Source organism: Lagenorhynchus albirostris, chromosome 8 (genome assembly GCF_949774975.1).
Source record: "Lagenorhynchus albirostris chromosome 8, mLagAlb1.1, whole genome shotgun sequence".
Classification (NCBI taxonomy): Eukaryota; Metazoa; Chordata; class Mammalia; order Artiodactyla; family Delphinidae; genus Lagenorhynchus; species Lagenorhynchus albirostris.
In genome coordinates, this window is record NC_083102.1 from 90,838,377 (window position 1) to 90,858,604 (window position 20,228).

The following is a 20,228-nucleotide window of genomic DNA, read 5'->3' on the forward strand; positions in this document are numbered from 1 at the left end:
CTTTCCTACTTTCTTTTTCTCTGTCCCAGTTAAGGTCCAGTTAAAGATGAATGTTAGGCAGGTTCATACTGAGGAACTGGTGAGAGGACCATCCAATGTCTTTCTATAATCTGTCTTAAATCCTAGCAAAACTCAATAGTTACATCAAAGCTACTGTTGAGCAATTCTTTCCAAAATAATGTGTGACTAGGTGATCTCTCAAGTGATAGTCTGTGGGCTATCATACTAGCGCTAGCAGCGCACTGAAAACAGACAGTTAAGAGAACAACATTAATGGAAACTGAATGGAACATACAGACTTAAGCCTATCTGCACAAAATAGTCTCAAAACAGAAAATCTGAGCATCAGGAAGCTCCTAGCAGGACAAAAAAACCAAAAAAACAAAAACTACTTAGCAAACAAGACAATTCCCAGCTGTAGCATTTGCACATTTGGGAACCTGGTTTACAGTCTTGTGAATAGAAAGACATATGAAAAGAATAATTAAAAGACATCAGAGATGAGTGTCAACAAATGCGACTATAAATATCTTCCATGAGAATGTTGAATTTCCTTCGGGAAAGTATTAGAGAGTGGATAGTATTAGTTAACAATGGGAGAGATCAAAATTAAGAAAATAGAGGTAATATTCCGGAAACCAAAGCAATCCCAGGAGTTTCACAGTGTTATTACGGCCTCACCACTAATCCCAGAGACTCAAGAAGTCAGAAAGGTTTTTGGACGGATGAGAATACTGCTGCCCTTCAGTCCTCCCCACAGCAAGAGTGCCAGCCTCTTTCCTTACTTACCAACATCAGAGCAATACTGTTTCAAATACTGTTGACAAAAGGAAGCATTTTAAATGCTCAGAACTGCCATTCCCAGCAATATAGCAAACTACATAGTTTGAAATCCAAATAAACACCAAAATATTCTGGATAAAGTATAAAAGACAATCTTGTAAAAGAACAGCTGAGCTATAAGTAATTAAAATGGAAATATCAGAGGATAACAGAAAAGTGAAAACACTCATCATTAAAGGTTAAGCCAGAACTGAAACCAGTAACTACTTTAAAGGTATTTTTCCATCACCAATTTCTGGGAAGGAGGGGGAGGGTGGAGGCGTCAAGAGTACAGGTCTTATACAGATGGCCAACAGGCACGTAAAAAGATGTTCAGCACCCCTAATTATTAGAGAAATGCAGATCAAAACTACAATGAGGTATCACTTCACACCTGTCAGAATGGCCAACATCAAAAAGTCTGTAAACAATAAATGCTGGAGAGGGTGTGGAGAAAAGGGAAGCCTCCTACACTGTTGGTGGGAATGTAAATTGGTACAGCCACTATGGAGAACAGTACGGACGTTCCTTAAAAAACTAAAAATAGAGCTACCATATGATCCAGCAATCCTACTCCTGGGCATACATCTGGAGAAAACCATAATTCGAAAAGATACACACACCCCATTGTTCACTGCAGCACTATTTACAATAGCCAGGACATGGACAACCTAAACGTCCATCACTGGATGTATGGATAAAGAAGATATGGTACATACATACAATGGAATATTACTCAGCCATAAAAAAGAACAAAATAATGCCATCTGCAGCAACACGGATGGACCTAGAGATTGTCAGACGGAGTGAAGTAAGTCAAAGAGAGAAAGACAAATATCATATGATATTGCTTGGATGTGGAATCTAAAAAAATGGTACCAATGAACTTATTTATAAAATAAAAATAAACTCACCAAGCAAACTTGTGGCTGCCAAAGGTGGGGAGAAGGGATAAACTAGGAGTTTGGGATTAACAGATACACACTCCTATGCTTAAAATAGATAAACAACAAGGACCTACTATATAGCACAGGGAACGATATTCAGTATCTTGTAATAACCTATAATGGAAAAGAATCTGAAAAAGAGTATATATGCATATGTATATATACACACACATATGTATATGTATAACTGAATCACTTCGCCATACCCGTGAAACTAACACAACATGGTAAATCAACTACATTTCAATTTAAAAAAAAAAAGAGTATGGGTCTTGGATCTGTATCAGGAGAAAAGTCAAAATAGAGGCAATTGCATGAAAACTGGATTCCCAAGGGCTCTGCCCTTTTTGAAGTAGAAAAAAAGTTCACCATATAAAGGGAAATGGCCAAGAAAACTGTCCCTCTTGACTCTGATATTGAGTGAAGGATAAAAAAGCCTCCTTGAAAAGCTGTACTCATAAGCCACCAGACCCTCCCGCTCTGGGATTTCAGGTCCTAACTTACACTCTGCATGATTACCAGAAATCCAAAGCCAATGAATTAATTTAAACCAGTCCTATTTCCCTTAAAACAAATCTAAATCTTCCATGGAGAAACACACCCTCAAACCAGACCTTATGGAATTCCCACAGATAACAATTTAAAAAAATTAGATTATATGAAAAAGCAAGACACCATGAGTGAGAGTCAGCATAAAGAATACATGGTACAACCTGTCAACACTTCATGTGTTGGAATTATTAGAATCAAAATATAAACTGTCTGCTATCAAAAACATTAAAGAGGAAACTGAATACATAAGCAAAGAATATGAGACGATGAAAATGAAGCTGATGTGAAAAAGAACCAAACAGAACTTTCTGAAATAAAAAATATAATTATTCAAGTGAAAAATTTATTGTGTTGGTCAACTAGCTAATAAGACACAAAACTGGGAAAATAACCAGCTGAAACAGAAAAAAAAACTAAAAAAAGAAAAAATGTGTAAAGAAGGTTAAGAGGCAGGACTTCCCTAGTGGTCCAGTGGTAAAGAATCCGCCTTCCAATGCAGGGGACGTGGGTTCAATCCCTGGTCGGGGAACTAAGATCCCACATGCTGCAGGGCAACTAAGTCTGTGCGCCTCAACTACTGAGCCCATGTGCCTCAACTAGAGAGAGAAAACCTGCACACCAAAACTAGAGAGAAGCCTCAGTGCCGTAACAAAGAGACGGTGTGCCACAACGGAAGATCCCACATGCCTCAACAAAGCTCCCATGTGCCACAACTAAGACCCAACACAGCCAAAAACATAGGGAAATAAATAATTTTTTTAAAAAAAGTAATACTGAGGAGTTGTATTGAGACAAAATTTAAAAGAAAAAAAAGGTTAAGAGGCATGAAGGGTAAAGATAAAGGAATAACATATATAATAGGAATTCCAGAAAGAGATAATATTGAGAATGAAGGAGAAAAAATATGTAAAGATATCATGCCTAAGAGTTTTCCAGAATGGATATAATATACAAACTCCCAGCTTCAGGAAGCAGAATAAATAAAAAGTAGGATTTTTTTTTAAAAGCACAAAAATAAATAAACTAAACATAGAATACAGTAAAACTTCAGAATTCCAAAGGCAAAGAGAGAATCTGAAGAGTAGTCAGACAAGTCAGCCAGCATAGTGAACGAAGAGAAGGGACGGTGAAAAAGGAAGAAGGAATAGAAAAGATAAGGGAAGAATATTACGGAAGAGAAGGGAGGAAAATGGGGAAAAAACAGCTGAAACCAAAACAGTGCTGATTAACAAACACGGGGCAGAGTGAAAGCTGGAAAAGCCTGAGGCCACTGCGAGGTAGGGGCTGCTCCTGAAATCTGATATTAAGCCTGAAAGACTAATGCAGTTCCAGATTGGTAGCATCCAGATTCCAGACAGAAAGAAGTTAATAAAATCCTCCTTACGCTAGGTCTCAGGATTCCCAGGTATGAAGTTCATTCTATTACAACCTCGTAAAGAACACCACCAAACATAGAACAACTACCACGAAGGAAAGCCAGCAGAACAACAGATGTAGATGCCCAAAGATGTCAAACATTATAATGATCAGATACTAATAAAAATTATCATATCTGAAACGGTTAAAAAATTTAAATGGTAATAAAACTCACAAAGGAATTTACAATGGAATATTACTCACCCTTAAAAAAGGAAAGAAATCCTGACATATGCTACAGCATGGATGAACCTTGATGCCATGATGCTACGTGAAATAAGCCAGACACATAAAGACAGATATTGTAGGATTTCATTTATCTAAGGTCCCTAGAAAAGTCAGGTTCATGGAGACAGAAAGTAGGACGGAGGCTGCCAGAGGCTGGGGGGTGGGGGAAATGGGGGTGTTTAATGGGGACAGAGTTTCAGTTTTGCAAGGTGAAAAGAGTTCTGGATTGGCTGCACAACAATGTGAACATACTTAACTGAACTGTACACTTAAAAATGGTTAAGATGGTAAAAAAAAAAGTTTTAGTGTATTTTACCACAACTAAAAAAATTAAAACACAAAGGGTAAAATGTTATAAAGTTGACCAGACAGATTTACAAAATAACATGAAACGTCTGAAAATGAACAATAAAATCAACTAACTTAAAAAAGTTTCTTTAACTCAATACATGATAAACATCATATAAGACACAGCTAAAAACAGTATTATTTAAAAGAAAATAGAGCTCAATAAATGATCCATAATATAGCACAGGCAAAAGAAAAATATGAAAGAGAGTTTAAGTCATAGAAAATAAAATGAGAAGGTTTAAGTAAGTCTAGTTAGAGTTTCAAAGGGAGGAATGAAAGTGAGGGAATGTTCAAAGAAGTAATAGCTACACTTTTTCCAGATTTGATGGGAGACATGAATTCATTGACATAGAAACCACAATATATACTAAGAAGGATGAATAATAAGAAATACCACCTAGGCATATTATAGCAAAACTACAGCTCTCCAAAGACAAGAGAACATCTTAAAAACAATCAGAGAAAAAAGGCATATCATCTACACAAAGCAAAAGTTAAATTGCCTACAGACTTTTTCATCTCGTATACGTTCTGGTTTAAGTATATACGCACACAAATACAACCATTTTGGAAAACAATTCTCTATCGTCTAGTGAAATCAAAGATGCTCATACATTACTACCCAGCAGGTAGTCTCCTTAAAGAAACAAAAAGCAGAAGAACAACAGCAACAAATTTTGCAGGTGAGCATCGTGAGACACATACAAGAATGTTCACAGCAGCACTGCTTATAATAACACGAAATTTAAAAACAACCCAAAGGGATAAAAATGTGTGATATATAATACTATTGGCACTGAAAAACATCACCTTGAAGCAATCTCACAAACAATGTTATGTAAAAATTTGTATGAGACTGATTATATGAAGTTCAAAATATGTAAAGCTAAACAATGATGTAGGGTAACATTACCTCTGGGGGAAGGCAAGAGGTGTGATCAAGGAATAAAACACAAGCAAAATAACAATGCTAGATTATGTATAGTTTTTCTTTTCACCTTACATATATGTTATTTTCATTTAAAAAAATAATAATAGCTACCAGCTTACCTTATGAATAAGTACTGTTTTGTCTCCATTTTATATATGGGAAAACTGAGGCACAGAAAGATTAAGTGGCTTTCCCAAGGTTCCAAGCTAGCACATGGTAGAGCCCAGACCAGAATCCAGGCAATCTGTTTCCATAGTAAACGGTCCTGAACACTGAGCTATTCTCCCTCTCTTTTGTATATGGGTAATATTCCATTCTAAAAAAAAAAAAGAATTGAAAAGGAGAAAAATGGTTGGCATTAATGCCCCAAGGACTAATGCCATTAAAAATGTTTCGCAAAAACCTAAGTATGTTGTGTGTGCATCTATATATGTGTGTGAGTGTAACAAGAAACACGCAACAAAAAGTTAATAATCAGGGCTTCCCTGGTGGCGCAGTGGTTGAGAGTCCGCCTGCCGATGCAGGGGACGTGGCTTCGTGCCCCGGTCCGGGAAGATCCCACATGCCGCGGAGCGGCTGGGCCCGTGAGCCATGGCCACTGAGCCTGCGCGTCTGGAGCCTGTGCTCCGCAACGGGAGAGGCCACAGCAGTGAGAGGCCCGCGTACCGCCAAAAAAAAAAAAAAAAAAAAAAAAAAAGTTAATAATCATTTTACCTGCCTTATTTTATTTTCTTCACATTTTTCTTCATTTTCTAAATTATCTGCAGTGAATGTGTGTTACTTCTATATTCAGGGGGGATAAATCAACATGATTTAAAAATACTCCTGCCCTTGGCTTTTTTTTAAAAAAAACCACATATCCTAAATCACATGGTAAATTGCATAGGAAGTCTAATTACATCTCGCCTGCCAGATAACAGACAACTCTTGAGTGTTACTAGGTTCCAAAAAAAGGGCCTCCATTTTGTATCCGAAGGCAAAGAGTGTTTTAGATTTCAGCAAAAATTTTAAGAGTCTGGCACAGACTTGCTTCGGGCTGGTCTCAACATGCGCAGATTTATGTGGCTTTGGGGCAATGCCACCCCTACCCAAGGCAGAAAGGTACCCAGGAGGGGTCCTCTGTCCACAGCCACTAAGGTGACTAAGGAGAGACACAGGCGGAATTTGATGCAACGATCAAGAAACAGACTCACGATACAAAGAAATTAGCTGCCTGATTAGCAAGTTTAGAAAAACAGCCCTGAAAAGGGTGCGTGCGTGTCCTGCTGACACTCAGGAAAGCATGGGAGGCTGCAAAGGGGGTGCATGAAAACTGCTAAGTGTGTGAGCCCCCCGGGTCACCTAACAGTTGCATCTGTTTTGTTTTCCAGAGGAAGCGGGGAAGGAACGCATTTCTGCAAAGCAGAGCTTTCTTGAAAGTGGGGGAAAAAGCTCCACAGACAGAAAATTGTAGAGTTGTTACCCAGTAAACAAAGCACTAACTAAAAGGGCAATCCATGGAAATACTGGGTCAATCCCCTGGCATCTAAGGGCCAGCGCCCAGCCTCAGGTTTTTTGTGTTTTTTTTAATTGGGGTATAGGTGCTTTACAATGTTGTGTTGTGTTAGCTTCTGCTGTACAACAAAGTTAATCAGCTTTATGTATACATATATCCCCTCCCTCCTGGACCTCCCTCCCACCCATCAAGATCACCACAAAGCACCGAGCTGAGCTCCCTGCGCTATATACAGCAGGTTCTCACTAGCTGTCTGTTTTACACAAAGCAGTGCACATACGTCAATCCCAACCTCCTGATTCACCCCACCCCCTCCTCCACCATGTCCACACGTCTGTTCCCTACATCTACATCTCTATTCCTGCCCTGCAAATAGGTTCATCTGTACCATTTTTCTAGATTCCACATATATGCTTTAATATATTTTTCTCTTTCGGACTTACTTCACTCTGTATGACAGTCTCTAGGTTCATCCATGTCTCTACAAATGACCCAATTTCATTCTTTTTCTGGTTGAGTAATATTCCATTTGAAGTGAGGGTGGGAACAGCAGGCTCCCCCTTCCAGTAGCCCAGGCATAGTAACACTGTTATTAATAACTTAATACACCAAAACAAAAAACATATCGACTTTCTAAAGGTAATAACTCCAAAACTGCCCACTATCAGTTTCTACAGAACAACCGGAAGAGCACCGTGGAACACACACGTTTCATCATCTGTCACCACCACTCCTCGGGTTACTAGCTTTGTGGATTGGAGCAAATCACTCACTTTTTCTTAGCTTTGGTTCCAGGCTTGTAAGATAGATATAATAACACCTGTCTCACAGAGCCCTTGTGAAGATAAGGTGAGACAGTGGATACACTGCCTAGCACAGCGCTCCTGCAAATGCTCTGGAAATACTCTTTCCACTCCTGTCCCGTTTACTGAGCCGCAAGCCACACCACACACACACACACACACACACACACACACACACACACACACACACACACACACACGCAGAGCCTGTGCCTCCTCAGAATGATGTAGCCTAGGAAAACAGCCTTCAAAAGTCACTCCTGTGTGGCTCACGACCTCCAAAATAAAGATGAACAACTCGTGTATTAAACTGAGTAGTGGGAGCTATCTTTTGCTTCAGATTTCACTTAAAAATTACAAATTACAAAATAGTAGCTGGAAAGGGAAACTGCTAATGAATATTTATGAAGTCCGCTAACGAGAAACAAAGACAAAAGCTGCCTTTTCTTGTCACATTAAAGTGAAAACAAACAAGACATGGAAGAGGTAGCTGGGGGGCCCAAAATGAAACTTTCATTTCAGGGACTAAGACAGGAATTAGAAGTCTGATAAAGTATATAGCTGGGACAGGGGGATACACAACCCCTAAGAATTCTAATGAACACAGTCCGCAGGGACTCGAATGGAATTCCATCTTGAACATCCAAGGGCAGTCATTTGGCTAATGGTGAACAGATCTAACTCTTGGCTTCCAAGCCAAAGAAGACTGAAAAACTTAAATAAAAATTAAGAACAAGAGGTTGAGAAATGTTTCTTTTTAATGACGTACAGTCTCATACTTTATCAACTTCAGTTTTTGCCAAAGACAACCAACCATAAGTCATCCTTGGGCCAATAACCTGGTGGAATATAGTGAATAGAGACTGAAATGTCTGGTTACTTTATGCTGGGTATGTGTGCTTGGGTTTTATCTCTCTTTTTTTTTTTTTAATATTTATTTGGCTGTGCCGGGTCTTAGTTGCAGCATGCGGGATCTTAGTTGTACCATGCAGGATCTAGTTCCCTGACCAGGGGTCGAACCCGGGTCCCCTGCACTGGAAGCACGGAGTCTTAACCACTGGACCACCAGGGAAGTCCCTGGTTTTTACTTCTGAGTTTCACTGAAGACTGAGTGGGGCAACTGAATTTCTTATTCTGAAAAATGAACATCATCATGATATATCACCAAGAGTCAGAACTTGGAAGTAAGTACATTTGGTTTAAGAACAGGCAAAAAAAAAAAAAAAAAAAAAAACTTTTGAAGGGCACAGGCTAGGCTGGGGTAAAGGAAAGCTTTTCTTTCCATTTAAGTTTGAAGCTTTAAAACTGGACTACAGTGTATGAAACTTATGAAAAACCTGAAAGTAACTAAAAATCTATCAGATCTGCTCAAGATCTCTTCAAAGAAAAGGGAGATTTGACAGAAGAGATTTGATGGCGGCAATAGGAACAAAAATTTTAAAACCCTTTTCATGTTTGTACCTCAGAGGCTTATTAAACTGTTCTTATATTACAGTACTTCTTCCACTTTAAAGTATGTATGAATCCCTGGGCATCTTGTTAACATGTAGATTCTGATTAAGCAGGTCTGGGGTGAGGCCTGAGCTTCTGCATTTTTAGCAAGCTCCCAGGTGATGCCCACACAGCTGGTCTGTAGCTAACACTTTCAGTAACAGTTTAGTAAATAAAACAGAAGCCAGAAGATTTGAGTTTCAGTGCCTACTGTCACCTTAACACATTAAGATGTGAGGGCATGGCCCCAAGCTCAGTTTTCTTCTTTTTTGTTTGTTTTTTTTTTTTGCGGTACGTGGGCCTCTCACTGTTGTGGCCTCTCCCTTCGCGGAGCACTGGCTCCGGACGCGCAGGCTCAGCGGCCATGGCTCACGGGCCCAGCCGCTCCGCGGCATGTGGGATCTTCCCGGACCGGGGCACAAACCCGTGTCCCCTGCATCGGCAGGCGGACTCTCAACCACTGCGCCACCAGGGAGTTTTCACCAGTTTTCTTCTTTGATAGATAATAGCTTACCTTGATACCTTATGGGTCATCGTGAAGTTCAAATTAAAGAACATGCAAAAGCACTTTGTGAAGTGCAAAGAACAAAGAATAGCAGTATTTTTACAGTTATTAAAAAGATCATAAAGGATAAATAACTTGCTGATGAACGCAAAGTGAGAGGCAGAATTAGGCTTAAAACCTATACCATCTGGTCTTAAAGTTCTTTGAGCTTTAATGTGTTGCAACTTAAGGCAAGTTTTATTTCCATCCATGTTGCTGAAATGTATTTCCAGAATACATTTCCCTTCTTATCTTAATGCATATATTACATTGAAAATTTACATGTGGGGATGATCCCAGCATGCCTATTTCCCCAGGCGAGTGGTGGTCACACTGACTGCTGTACTGTTCCCTGATGCCCCAGGGGGCGAAAATAATACCATGCACACACAGTCTACATAACACCATTGTCAAACTGGGTACAATGTATTGTAGACTCGTATAAATGCCCACCCATGCAAGAGAATTTCAACATGGTCCTGATTACTATGGGCTGGAGTAACTGAGGAAGGCTTTGCGGATGAGGTGTGCTCAAAAGGAACGGAATGGCTTGGATAGCTTAGAAAGGCAAAGATGACGCTGAGTAAAATCAGATAGGAACTCGATTTCATGAGCTGCTTGTGAGAGCACACACAGTCTCAGGCTCTGTATTCGATAACCAGATCAAGATAGTCTTACGTTTGAAATTGACATGCACACGCTGCTATATATAAAATAGATAACCAGGGACTTCCCTGGTGGTCCAGTGGTAAAGAATCCGCCTACCAGTGCAGGGCACGTGGGTTCAATCCCTGGTCCGGGAACAAAGATCCCACATGCCAGGGTCAACAAAGCCTGCGTGCCACAACTACAGAGTTTGCGTGCCTCAACTAGAGAGCATGCGTGCTACAAACTACAGAGCCCACGCACCCTGGAGGCCCTGTGCCACAACTAGAGAGAGAAAAACCGCACGCCACACCTAGAAAGCCCACACGCGGCAAAGAAAGATCCCGCATGCCTCAATGAAGATCCCACCTGCCGCAACTAAGACCCTACTCGGCCAAATAAATAAGTAAATAATGAGTTAAACACTGAATTCAAAAAAGTACGATAGAAATGTGAGGCAATATAAGAAAAAACAGATAACCAACAAGGACCTACTGTATAGCACAGGGAACTCTGCTCAATATTATATAACAACCTAAATGGAAAAAGAATTTGAAAAAGAATAGATAGATACACGCATATGTATAACTGAATCACTTTGCTGTACACCTGAAATTAACACATTGTTAAACAACTATACTCCAATATAAAATGTTAAAAATATATTTTAAAAATAAAATATTAAAAACATAAATTATACAGCTTATTTCACAGAGGCCGTATCTCCCCAGATAATGAAACATTCTATCTCTTGAAGTAGCAAAATAAAAGTAACACCTGCTAATAATAGAAAAAAGTATCAGCCATAGTTACACCACCTTTAAAGGGCCAATGTTAACATTTTGGTGCATTTACATCCAGTCTTCTTTGATGCGTATACATTGTATATTTGCATAGAGTGTATATATACATACATATATATATATATATGAAAATATGAAACTGGAATCATATTGTTTGTACAGCTTTGTACTCTGCTCTTCTAAATTAACTTGTTAATAAAATTTTCCAGACTTCAAAAAAAAAAGAAAATCTTTTTTTTAAGTGTCTTTTTTTTTTGTTCTTTGGGTTTTTTAAATTTATTTTTGGCTGCGTTGGGTCTTCGTTGCTATGTGCAGGCTTTCTCTAGTTGCAGTGAGCGGGGACTACTCTTCGTTACCGTTGCCGTGCCCGTGCTTCTCATTGCAGTGGCTTCTCTTGTCGCAGAGCACAGGCTCTAGGCATGCAGGCTTCAGTAGTTGCAGCACGCGGGCTCAGTAGATGTGGCACAGGGGCGCTAGAACATAGGCTCAGTAGTTGTGGCGCACAGGCTTAGTTGCTCTGCGGCATGTGGGATCTTCCTGGACTAGGGCTTGAACCCATGTCCCCTGCATTGGCAGGCGGATTCTTAACTACTGCGCCACCAGGGAAGTCCCCAAAAAAGATAATCTTGTGTTAGAACACCGAGGCCATCTCCACTGCTGCGGCAGGCGGGGAGGCCAGGAATACCGGGGTAAAGGTTGTGTATGTTTTCCCTCATGAGACAGAGAGCCATTTGAAGAGTTTTAATATGGCAGTAACAGAAGGAACGAAATTGGCTATTTCAATGGGATATACCGCGGAGAGTACTGACGGCATGGGATCAGTAGGAATACATGTAAAACTCATGTTTCCATTAATGGATGCATTTAATCAGGTGAAATCTTAAACAGAACCTCTATCTACCTGTGTATGCTTAAAAAATTAAAATAATCAATGAATTAAAGCAGAGCTGCTATACACATATTGTTGGCTGTCACTAGCAGAGTTAGAAATTATTATTTGGTCAGTCTTACTTAATTTGAAACCTCTAACTTCCTACTGGCGTACAATGCAAATCCCAGACATCATATAATTTTACCTATAAATTCTTCACCCAAGAATCTTTCACAGATAAGAATGCAACACCATTACTGCTATTAGCAAAATCATACAATCATAATCCTTATACTGATAGCTAAATAATATTCACTTTGTTCAAATTTCTCCAAATAGCTCACAAATATTTGATGTTTCAGACTTTTTTGTTTTTCTCTTCCCTTTATCAATGGAATTTTAGATTAAAAATTATTTAAAATAAGACTGCTCTTAACGTGTTTGTGCATGTTTTAAAAATAAATAAATAAAGCAGAACTGCTTTAGGTCAAGGTGCGATGGGGCCCCCAGGCTGGGGGCCTCAGAGGTTGAACCCTCAGAGGTTGAACCCTTAGGTCTGCTGGGTTTCTTTTGAGAGAAGATACCACAGTGTGATGAGAATCTAAAACAGGATGCTGCGATTAGATATCCAAAGGGAATCCATGCAGACATAGTTCTATGAGAGAAGAACAGACGATTTTTGGCTGTGATGGAAGCCCAGGCAGGCATTTTGGCCCGGAGTCCAAGGCTCCTTCTCCCACCTCATTCTGTCTCTGCCTATGACTATTTGACAAGACATGCCAAGGAGAAAATGCAAAATCCAATATACTTACTAGTAATTGAGAAACATCTTAGTGGCTTCCTCTTATCTTTCGACTCTGAGGCCTTAAAAGAACATTAAAAACCTAGTCCCCTATCTTTAATCTTATCTCTAAGCCATTAATTGATTGAAAAAGACGTTCTCCAAAGTTCCACACTTCTTGCTGGGGTTCTAAAGCCCTTCAGAGTGATTTAATACTCATGAGTGCTCATTTTAACAATGTCATGCCAAGATCCGAGTCTCAAAAGAACTTACACTGGATATAGATAAATGGCCCAGGATGGTAGGCTTTAGTTTATTTTTATATAGAATATAAAGAGATGACATACAGTAAGATTGAAAATTGTGATAATACCTGTCAGATTTTTAAATGGACAGAAAGACACCTATTCAATGAAAAAGATTTACTAAATTATCAGAGAACCACATACGAGGTGCCTATGAACATTTTCAAAGATACCATAAGAAATTTAGTTAAAAAGAAAATGAAAGTGGTCAAACAGTAGTTATCTTCCATTTGCAAAACAGAACATATGTGTCTGAGTTTCTAGGAAGCATCATTTCTGAAATCTGAAATCAGAGAATCACAGAGTTCAGAGTTCTCCATAAATTCTCTGGGAAGCATCTCAGTGATTCAGGACTGAATGTTGTCTTGTCTTTATTTTGAAGATTTTTAAAAATATATATTTTACAAGCCCCTTCCTGTGTTTTATTGCCCAAGAACAGAGGAATTCCCTTAATACAAACCCAACTATCTTCCTCCTTTAATTTATGTCCATTTTCTCATGTTCTGTCCTCTGTGAACATGGACAAAACACATCCAATAGTCCCCTCATAAAAGACTTCCACTTACTTGAAGCTAGAAGGCAAGTTACCTGTCAATCTTCCAATCTTAATTCCAGAGCCTTTCATTTTTTTTCCCATAGGACTTTCTATTCACCTCTTTCATGACTTCAGATTCCCTTTAGAACCCTGCCCAGTTTCTTCATGTACTCAATAAAAGAAAACTAACAATGAGGAAGAATTATTTAAATGTACAGGTGATGCATCTTTGATTAACCTGATCCTCTGCTAAAATAAATATTGTCATAAAAATGACATTAAAATACATTCTGGGGGCTTCCCTGGTGGCGCAGTGGTTGAGAGTCCGCCTGCCGATGCAGGGGACACGGGTTCGTGCCCCAGTCCGGGAAGATCCCACATGCCGCGGAGCGGCTGGGCCTGTGAGCCATGGCCGCTGAGCCTGCGCATCCGGAGCCTGTGCTCCGCAACGGGAGAGGCCACAACAGTGAGAGGCCCGAGTACCGCAAAACAAACAAACAAACAAAAAAAACATTCTGTATTGTAATCAATTGGTCGGAACTACTGCACTATTTATGGATTATCTGCAGGCAATTACAACAAAAGCTATAATTTATGAAGGCTTCCTGTGTGCCGGGCACTGAATACTTGCTATCAAATCCTGGCAACAACTCTAAGAGGTTGGTATTGTTATCCCCATTTTTCACAGGGATGGTGTGGGCTAGACTGTCAGAGATCTTGATTATGATTCTAACGCCAGCGTCTTTTCACAGTGCTCTACAGATACATGATCACACACTCACACACGCATGCAGGGCATGGTCCAGGTATGGAGGCGGCTGCAGGTCAGGCTTCCTGGAACCAAACTCTGAGATGAGCATTTACATGTGGGGGTTTCACTGGTGAGGGCTCCTGGGCTCAACATATAGGGTAGAGTGAACAAAGCATCCAAGGCACTGGGAGAAGCTGGACTGTAGTGAGGTCACAACAAAAGCCCCGGGTGATCGTACAGGCCCTACAGCCTTGTCCTGAATTGGGGCAAGGACCTTTGTGTCCCCAAATTGACCAGCCATTGAATGTACGCTGCCGCCCTGGAGCAGGGAGGAGAATCTTGAGTGAGGCAGCTCTCTTTAGCTAACAGCTAAGGGTAGCCACCAAGGAGGGACCCAGCTGTGAGCTCTCAGCAGTCAGGATCCCCAGAAGCTGGGGAAGGAGTACCTCAGTCCCGAAAGGGTCAAGGGATCTGGGTGACACATCACAGCTCTACTACAGTGACTCTATTTTTGGATCCCCAACTTAGGATATGGTTCTGGGTACCTGTTTACGGGTTGGTAAGTTACAGAAATTATGTAGCTTTAATGTCAAAGAAATCAAACAAATAAGGCAGAGGTGGGAAAAAAGACTACAAATACGGCTTTGGTTTATGGGTAGGAAATGAAAAATATCTATCTCTTGCCTTTCTGTCGCTTTCTTCACCTTTTTCTGTCTCTGTCCCTTTGCCGTGTCACATTCTCTGTATGATACACATACACTAATACGATGACTGGGAACTTTGATAGCAAAGAGGGGAAACAAAAGAGAGAGAATAATCTGAAATATTGGTAACAGATAATTATTACCAATAGTGGTAAGTGGATATCATCATTTTTGAATAGTTCTGTCAACGATAATACACATGTCCTCTGAAGGAAGATGTCACAAAGGATGAATAAACCCTATTAGTCGTTCTGCATCCTCAGTAATGTTTTTATCCATAATCTTTCCTCATAGATTTTATTTTCTAAACCATATTAAAAAGACATAATTGCCTCAGGATGGTTCTTGCCTAAAAAAAAAAAAACCAAATACTTATACTACTGATCATTGAAGAGGACGTTCTATTTCATTTTCTATTTTATAATGAGAACCATCAAAAATGTTTATAAAGTTTAAAATCAAAATTATGCATTATCTATTGTTCTCTATCCATTATGGAGAAGCTTTTTAAAAGCTAGAAAGCCAACAACTAGCTGGAATGTCTCATTAGGACATGAATTTGAAACAGATCCCCGGGGGATAACGAATCCAGCTTATATTACAGGAAAATGTGAAGAGTATAAATTCATATTATGCTGCCTTGCTATTCTATTAACGAATGCAAAAATAAATTCTCTAGTCATTTTAACATGAGCAGCAAGATATTAGCGCAGAAGCCAGAGTTCAAAAAGTTAATAATAAATCTGAATCAAGAGTAATTTCGAAAGGACTCAAACGACAAAAGGCAGGGGAGAGAGAAAATTCAAATGCAGCAGGACATTATCTGATTAGAAATACGCTGGCATTGTCCTCCATCGAAATGGCCCACAAATTGCTGATGTCTGTGACCTCAACAGTGGGATTGAATTTGGATCCCAAAGCTGGTGGCTCAGCATTTCCTGTCCCCTCTCTTTTCAAAATCCCACACTACAAAAGGGCATAGGGTAACACGTTTTACTGCTAAGTATGATCTGAGCCTGTTGGAAGACTGCCCATTTCAAAGTGTCACCCTGGCAACTCACTGATGGCTTTTACCTTCAAAGAGTTTGCCCTAAACAACCCCCTCCAGCGGAATTCTGTATTCTACCCACAGGGTAGAAGGAAGGCAGTCTTGAATATTTCAAAGTCTGAGTACTTTTAAGTGGCAACTCCAAAGCTCACATAAGCGCTATCCATTGCTTTGCTGGCATAATGGTACGTGAAATACTCATTCTGGAATCTGAGCAGGAAGCAGCCACCCAATACTGCTGTCCACAGTAAGATGAGCTCCCACGAAGCCAAACAATGGTGGTGAAAGCTGACTTGCCCTTTCCCAGCCATCACACCATCTTCTGTTCACTGTCTACAGAAGCTTCCACACCTGTCCATCTCTGTTCATGTCATCATTCTGCTCAAGGTGGCCAAGCTACGCAGAGGGCAAACATGTCAAGACAACGTCTCCCCATGGCTCTCACCCGTTACCAAGCGAAGGGTGATTTACCTGTTTCCCATCCACGATATACTGTCTCCACTCCTAGTTCCATAAACGCAAACTGCCAAGGGTCTCCTGTTTTGAAAACATCGTATTAGTCTGTGTCTATCCCACAAAGACTATGAGTGAGACAGGAAGGCAGAAAAAGAGACAGACCAAAATGGGGAGACGTATTTCTTGGGCTCTGCACATAAGCAACTGGAAACTCCTTTTGTGACTGGCAGCTCTCAGGAGAGTGAATCACGTCGTGTACCAGCACCCTGATGACTTACAGCCCACTGGTTTCACGGCAATGACTGACCATTCTGTGAATTTCAGAGAATAATGCATTGTCCTTCAGACCACCTACAACTTGCACTCCTGTGACGTCATTCTAAGATACACCAACTCAGCACTTCCATGGATTCATCTTCTATACATGAAATTCACTGGGTCTTGCGATGTCTTTGACCCAAACTGAAATAGCTTCTGCTTAAAAGTGTTGTCTTTAAAATACATGAGGAGTGCCTTTTTTAATGTATGAACGCTATCGCTTATTAAAAAAGGGGAAATAAAACTGCAAAAAAAATAGGATGTTTCAGAAAACTGGGCTGTGTGGCCAGTGTTTGCCGTGTTAGTTAATGTGCCTAACACATTGGTACTGCAAGTACCTACTTGGAAAAAATTGACTTGATAATGCATTGAGATGATAACCCTTTTTTAATTGGAGTTTAAACATAGGTGATTTTGATTCTCTTTCAATCCTTCCTTTTAGCAGTGGAACCAGTACAGAGAAAATAAAGGCCGCCAAAAAACAAAATCCATGCTAAAAAACTTTTAGGTACAAAAATAAAAAATAATAAAACCTTAACCAGAGCCTAAAACTGTAAAGCAAAGTCTGTTGAACATAGAGTGATTAACCAAAGCATATGCCATCAGTATGAACTGATTTACTGAATTCAATTTCCTATTTTAAGACACATAGGTAATCTCACGGTTCAATAAAGATTTGGAAGAAGAAGGAAAATACTGAAGTGGAAAGGACAGAATGAGTTCCAGGAGGCCAGGGCGCCGGCTCCAGCTGTCAACACTGAGCAAGTTACTTAATTTTGCTTCAGATGAATTGTCTTGTGTATAAAAATGGAAGTGACATTAACTGATCTTGAAAGTTTCTGGAAGGATGGTAGAGAAATGAACTAGAAGGAGGAAAAAAGGGGCATTTTGTAATTTTCCAGCAGGTCTTAAGGAGAAAAAAAAATCAGTAAATTAATTAAGGCCATGGTAATCAAATCAAATTCACTCAAAATAGCACTATTGTAAGTATTATTTGAATTTAAAATTTTTACCCATGACAGTCCCTCAAAGAAGGCTCTGAATAATGTACTTCAAAAGTCTAACTCGGATAGACTTGACCTCAAACAGTGCAGCCTCTGTTACAACAGTCTTCCTTAATGACATTCTGGGTTGATGCCGGGAAGACCCAAAGGCTGGGACCCTGGCACCCCCCCTCTGGAGAATGCGAGAAAGATCCTACTCAGTCTTCCATAAGCAATGCTCAGATCCTGGGCAGAGCAATGAACGTGAGGAATTGACAAGAAGCCTCGATGTGTACAGAAAACGAACTAAACTTCGGAAAGCCAAGCACTTTTCTTAAATAATTTCTATAACCACTGTGAATTAAAATGGAGAATGGCACTCGTTTGTAAGTCTCCTACATTTTAGGGTTTACAAGGTTTTTCAAATACTGGTTGAAATTTCCTTTCACCAAACTCTGAAGGTCACAACATTTGTCATGAGGAAAAATCCTAATTTATCATGCCAAGAAAATAAGGCCAAAAAGTACAGATACAAACGATATGATAGGTAATGGCAAAATAAAATGAAAATTGAGAATGTGTTGAGTTGTGTGTGTGTGTGTGTGTGTGTGTGTGTGTGTGTGTGTGTGTGTGTTTGGCCGTGCCACGCAACCTGTGGGATTCTTAGTTCCCTGACCGGAGATCGAACCCATGTCTCCTGCAGTGGAAGCATGGAGTCTTCACCACTGGACCACCAGGGAAGTCCCATGAGTTGTGTTTTAAGTGTAAGAATGAATAATAGTGAGGGCTTAAGTACAAAATCAAATTCCTATTTTTAACTATTGCCTGTAACTCCCAAGTCAATGTTGCTAGCCCTGAACCCTCCCCTAACCACCATACTTAAACTTCCAACTGCCTGGTGGATATTTCAACCTATCTTTGAAATATATATGTCCCAAATATACCTCAACGTCCTCTCCTCTCCAACAGTAAGTCCGCTTCCCTCCTAATCCCCTTGATGACATCATCATGCTTCGGTCACCCAAGTCAGAAACCTGCCAATCCCAAGTCCTAACATGTTCTTGCTTCCAATGCCCAAACTATCACCAAATCCAGAATACTCTAGCTCTTTCAAATTTCACTCTCTCTATTCCTCACTGCTTCTACTCTAATTCTAGCCCTTCCATCTCTTCCCCAGATCATTACAAAACGGATCTTCCTTCCTTCAATCTGGCTCACCTGCAACTCTTTTTCTATACTTTCTCCAGGGTAACACACCTAAAACGCCAATGACTGCCAGTTTAAAACCCCTCAGGGGAAAAGGGAACCCTCTTACACTGCTGGTGCAGCCACTATGTAAAACAGTATGGGGTTCCTTAAAACACTAAAAATACAATTACCATATGATCCAGCATTCCCACTCCTCGCATATACCCAGAGAAAACCATACTTCGCAAAGACACATGCACCCCAATGTTCATTGCAGCACCATATACAATAGCCAGGACATGGAAGCAACCTAAATGCCCATCAACAGATGAATGAATAAAGAAGATGTGGTACATATATACAAGGGAATACTACCCAGCCATATAAAAGAATGAAATAATGCCGTTTGCAGCAAACATGGATGGACCTAGAGGTTATCATACTAAGTGAACTCAGACAAGGAAAGACAAATATCATACGACATCACTTATTTGTGGAATCTAAAAAAAATGATACAAATGAATTTATTTACAAAACAGAAACAAACTCACGCACATAGAAAACAATCTCATGGTTACCAAAGGGGAAAGGTGGGTGGGGAGGGATAAATTGGGAGTTTGGAAATTATCAGATACACACTACTATATATAAAACGGGTAAACAACAAGGTCCTAGTGTATAGTGTATATTCAATATCCTATAATAAACTATAATGGAAAAGAATCTGAAAAAGAATGTATCACTGCTGTACACCAGAAACTAATACAACATTGTAAATCAACCATACCTCGATTTTTAAAAAAACCCTCAGTGCTTACACTTACACACACACACACACACACACACACACACACACACACCCATACCTGTGGTTCAACAATCCTGAAAACGTATTACTTCCACATGTGGGTTTCACACACCTATCCCACCGCCCCCGCCTGCAATGCCCTCCTCGACCCCACCCTGCTCTTTACCAGGCTAACTCCTATTCATCTTTCAAGGGCCATTTGAGGGGTCACCTTCTCTAGGAAGCCTGCTTTTACACACACAATCTTCCAGCCCCAGGCTGCATTTGATGCCTTTTCCATTTCCATTCCTTAGTGTACTCTCGATATATTTATATCATACTGGAGTTGGTCACATTTATTTATGCATTTATCTCTGCAACTTACAGATATTCCTTGAAGGGTAGGACTTATCACCTTCGCTTTTTGAGATGCTAGCAAAGTTTACTGAATCGAAATAAAAATGAACCAAACT

The 20,228-nt window shown here is 40.0% G+C and overlaps 1 protein-coding gene across 1 annotated transcript in view; it reads right to left on the reverse strand.

Annotated features, from left to right (window-relative positions):
- LOC132524355 (uncharacterized) overlaps positions 1-20,228 on the reverse strand; it is a 188,302-nt gene that overhangs the window by 97,362 nt on the left and 70,712 nt on the right. The gene's annotated exons all lie outside the window — the stretch shown is intronic.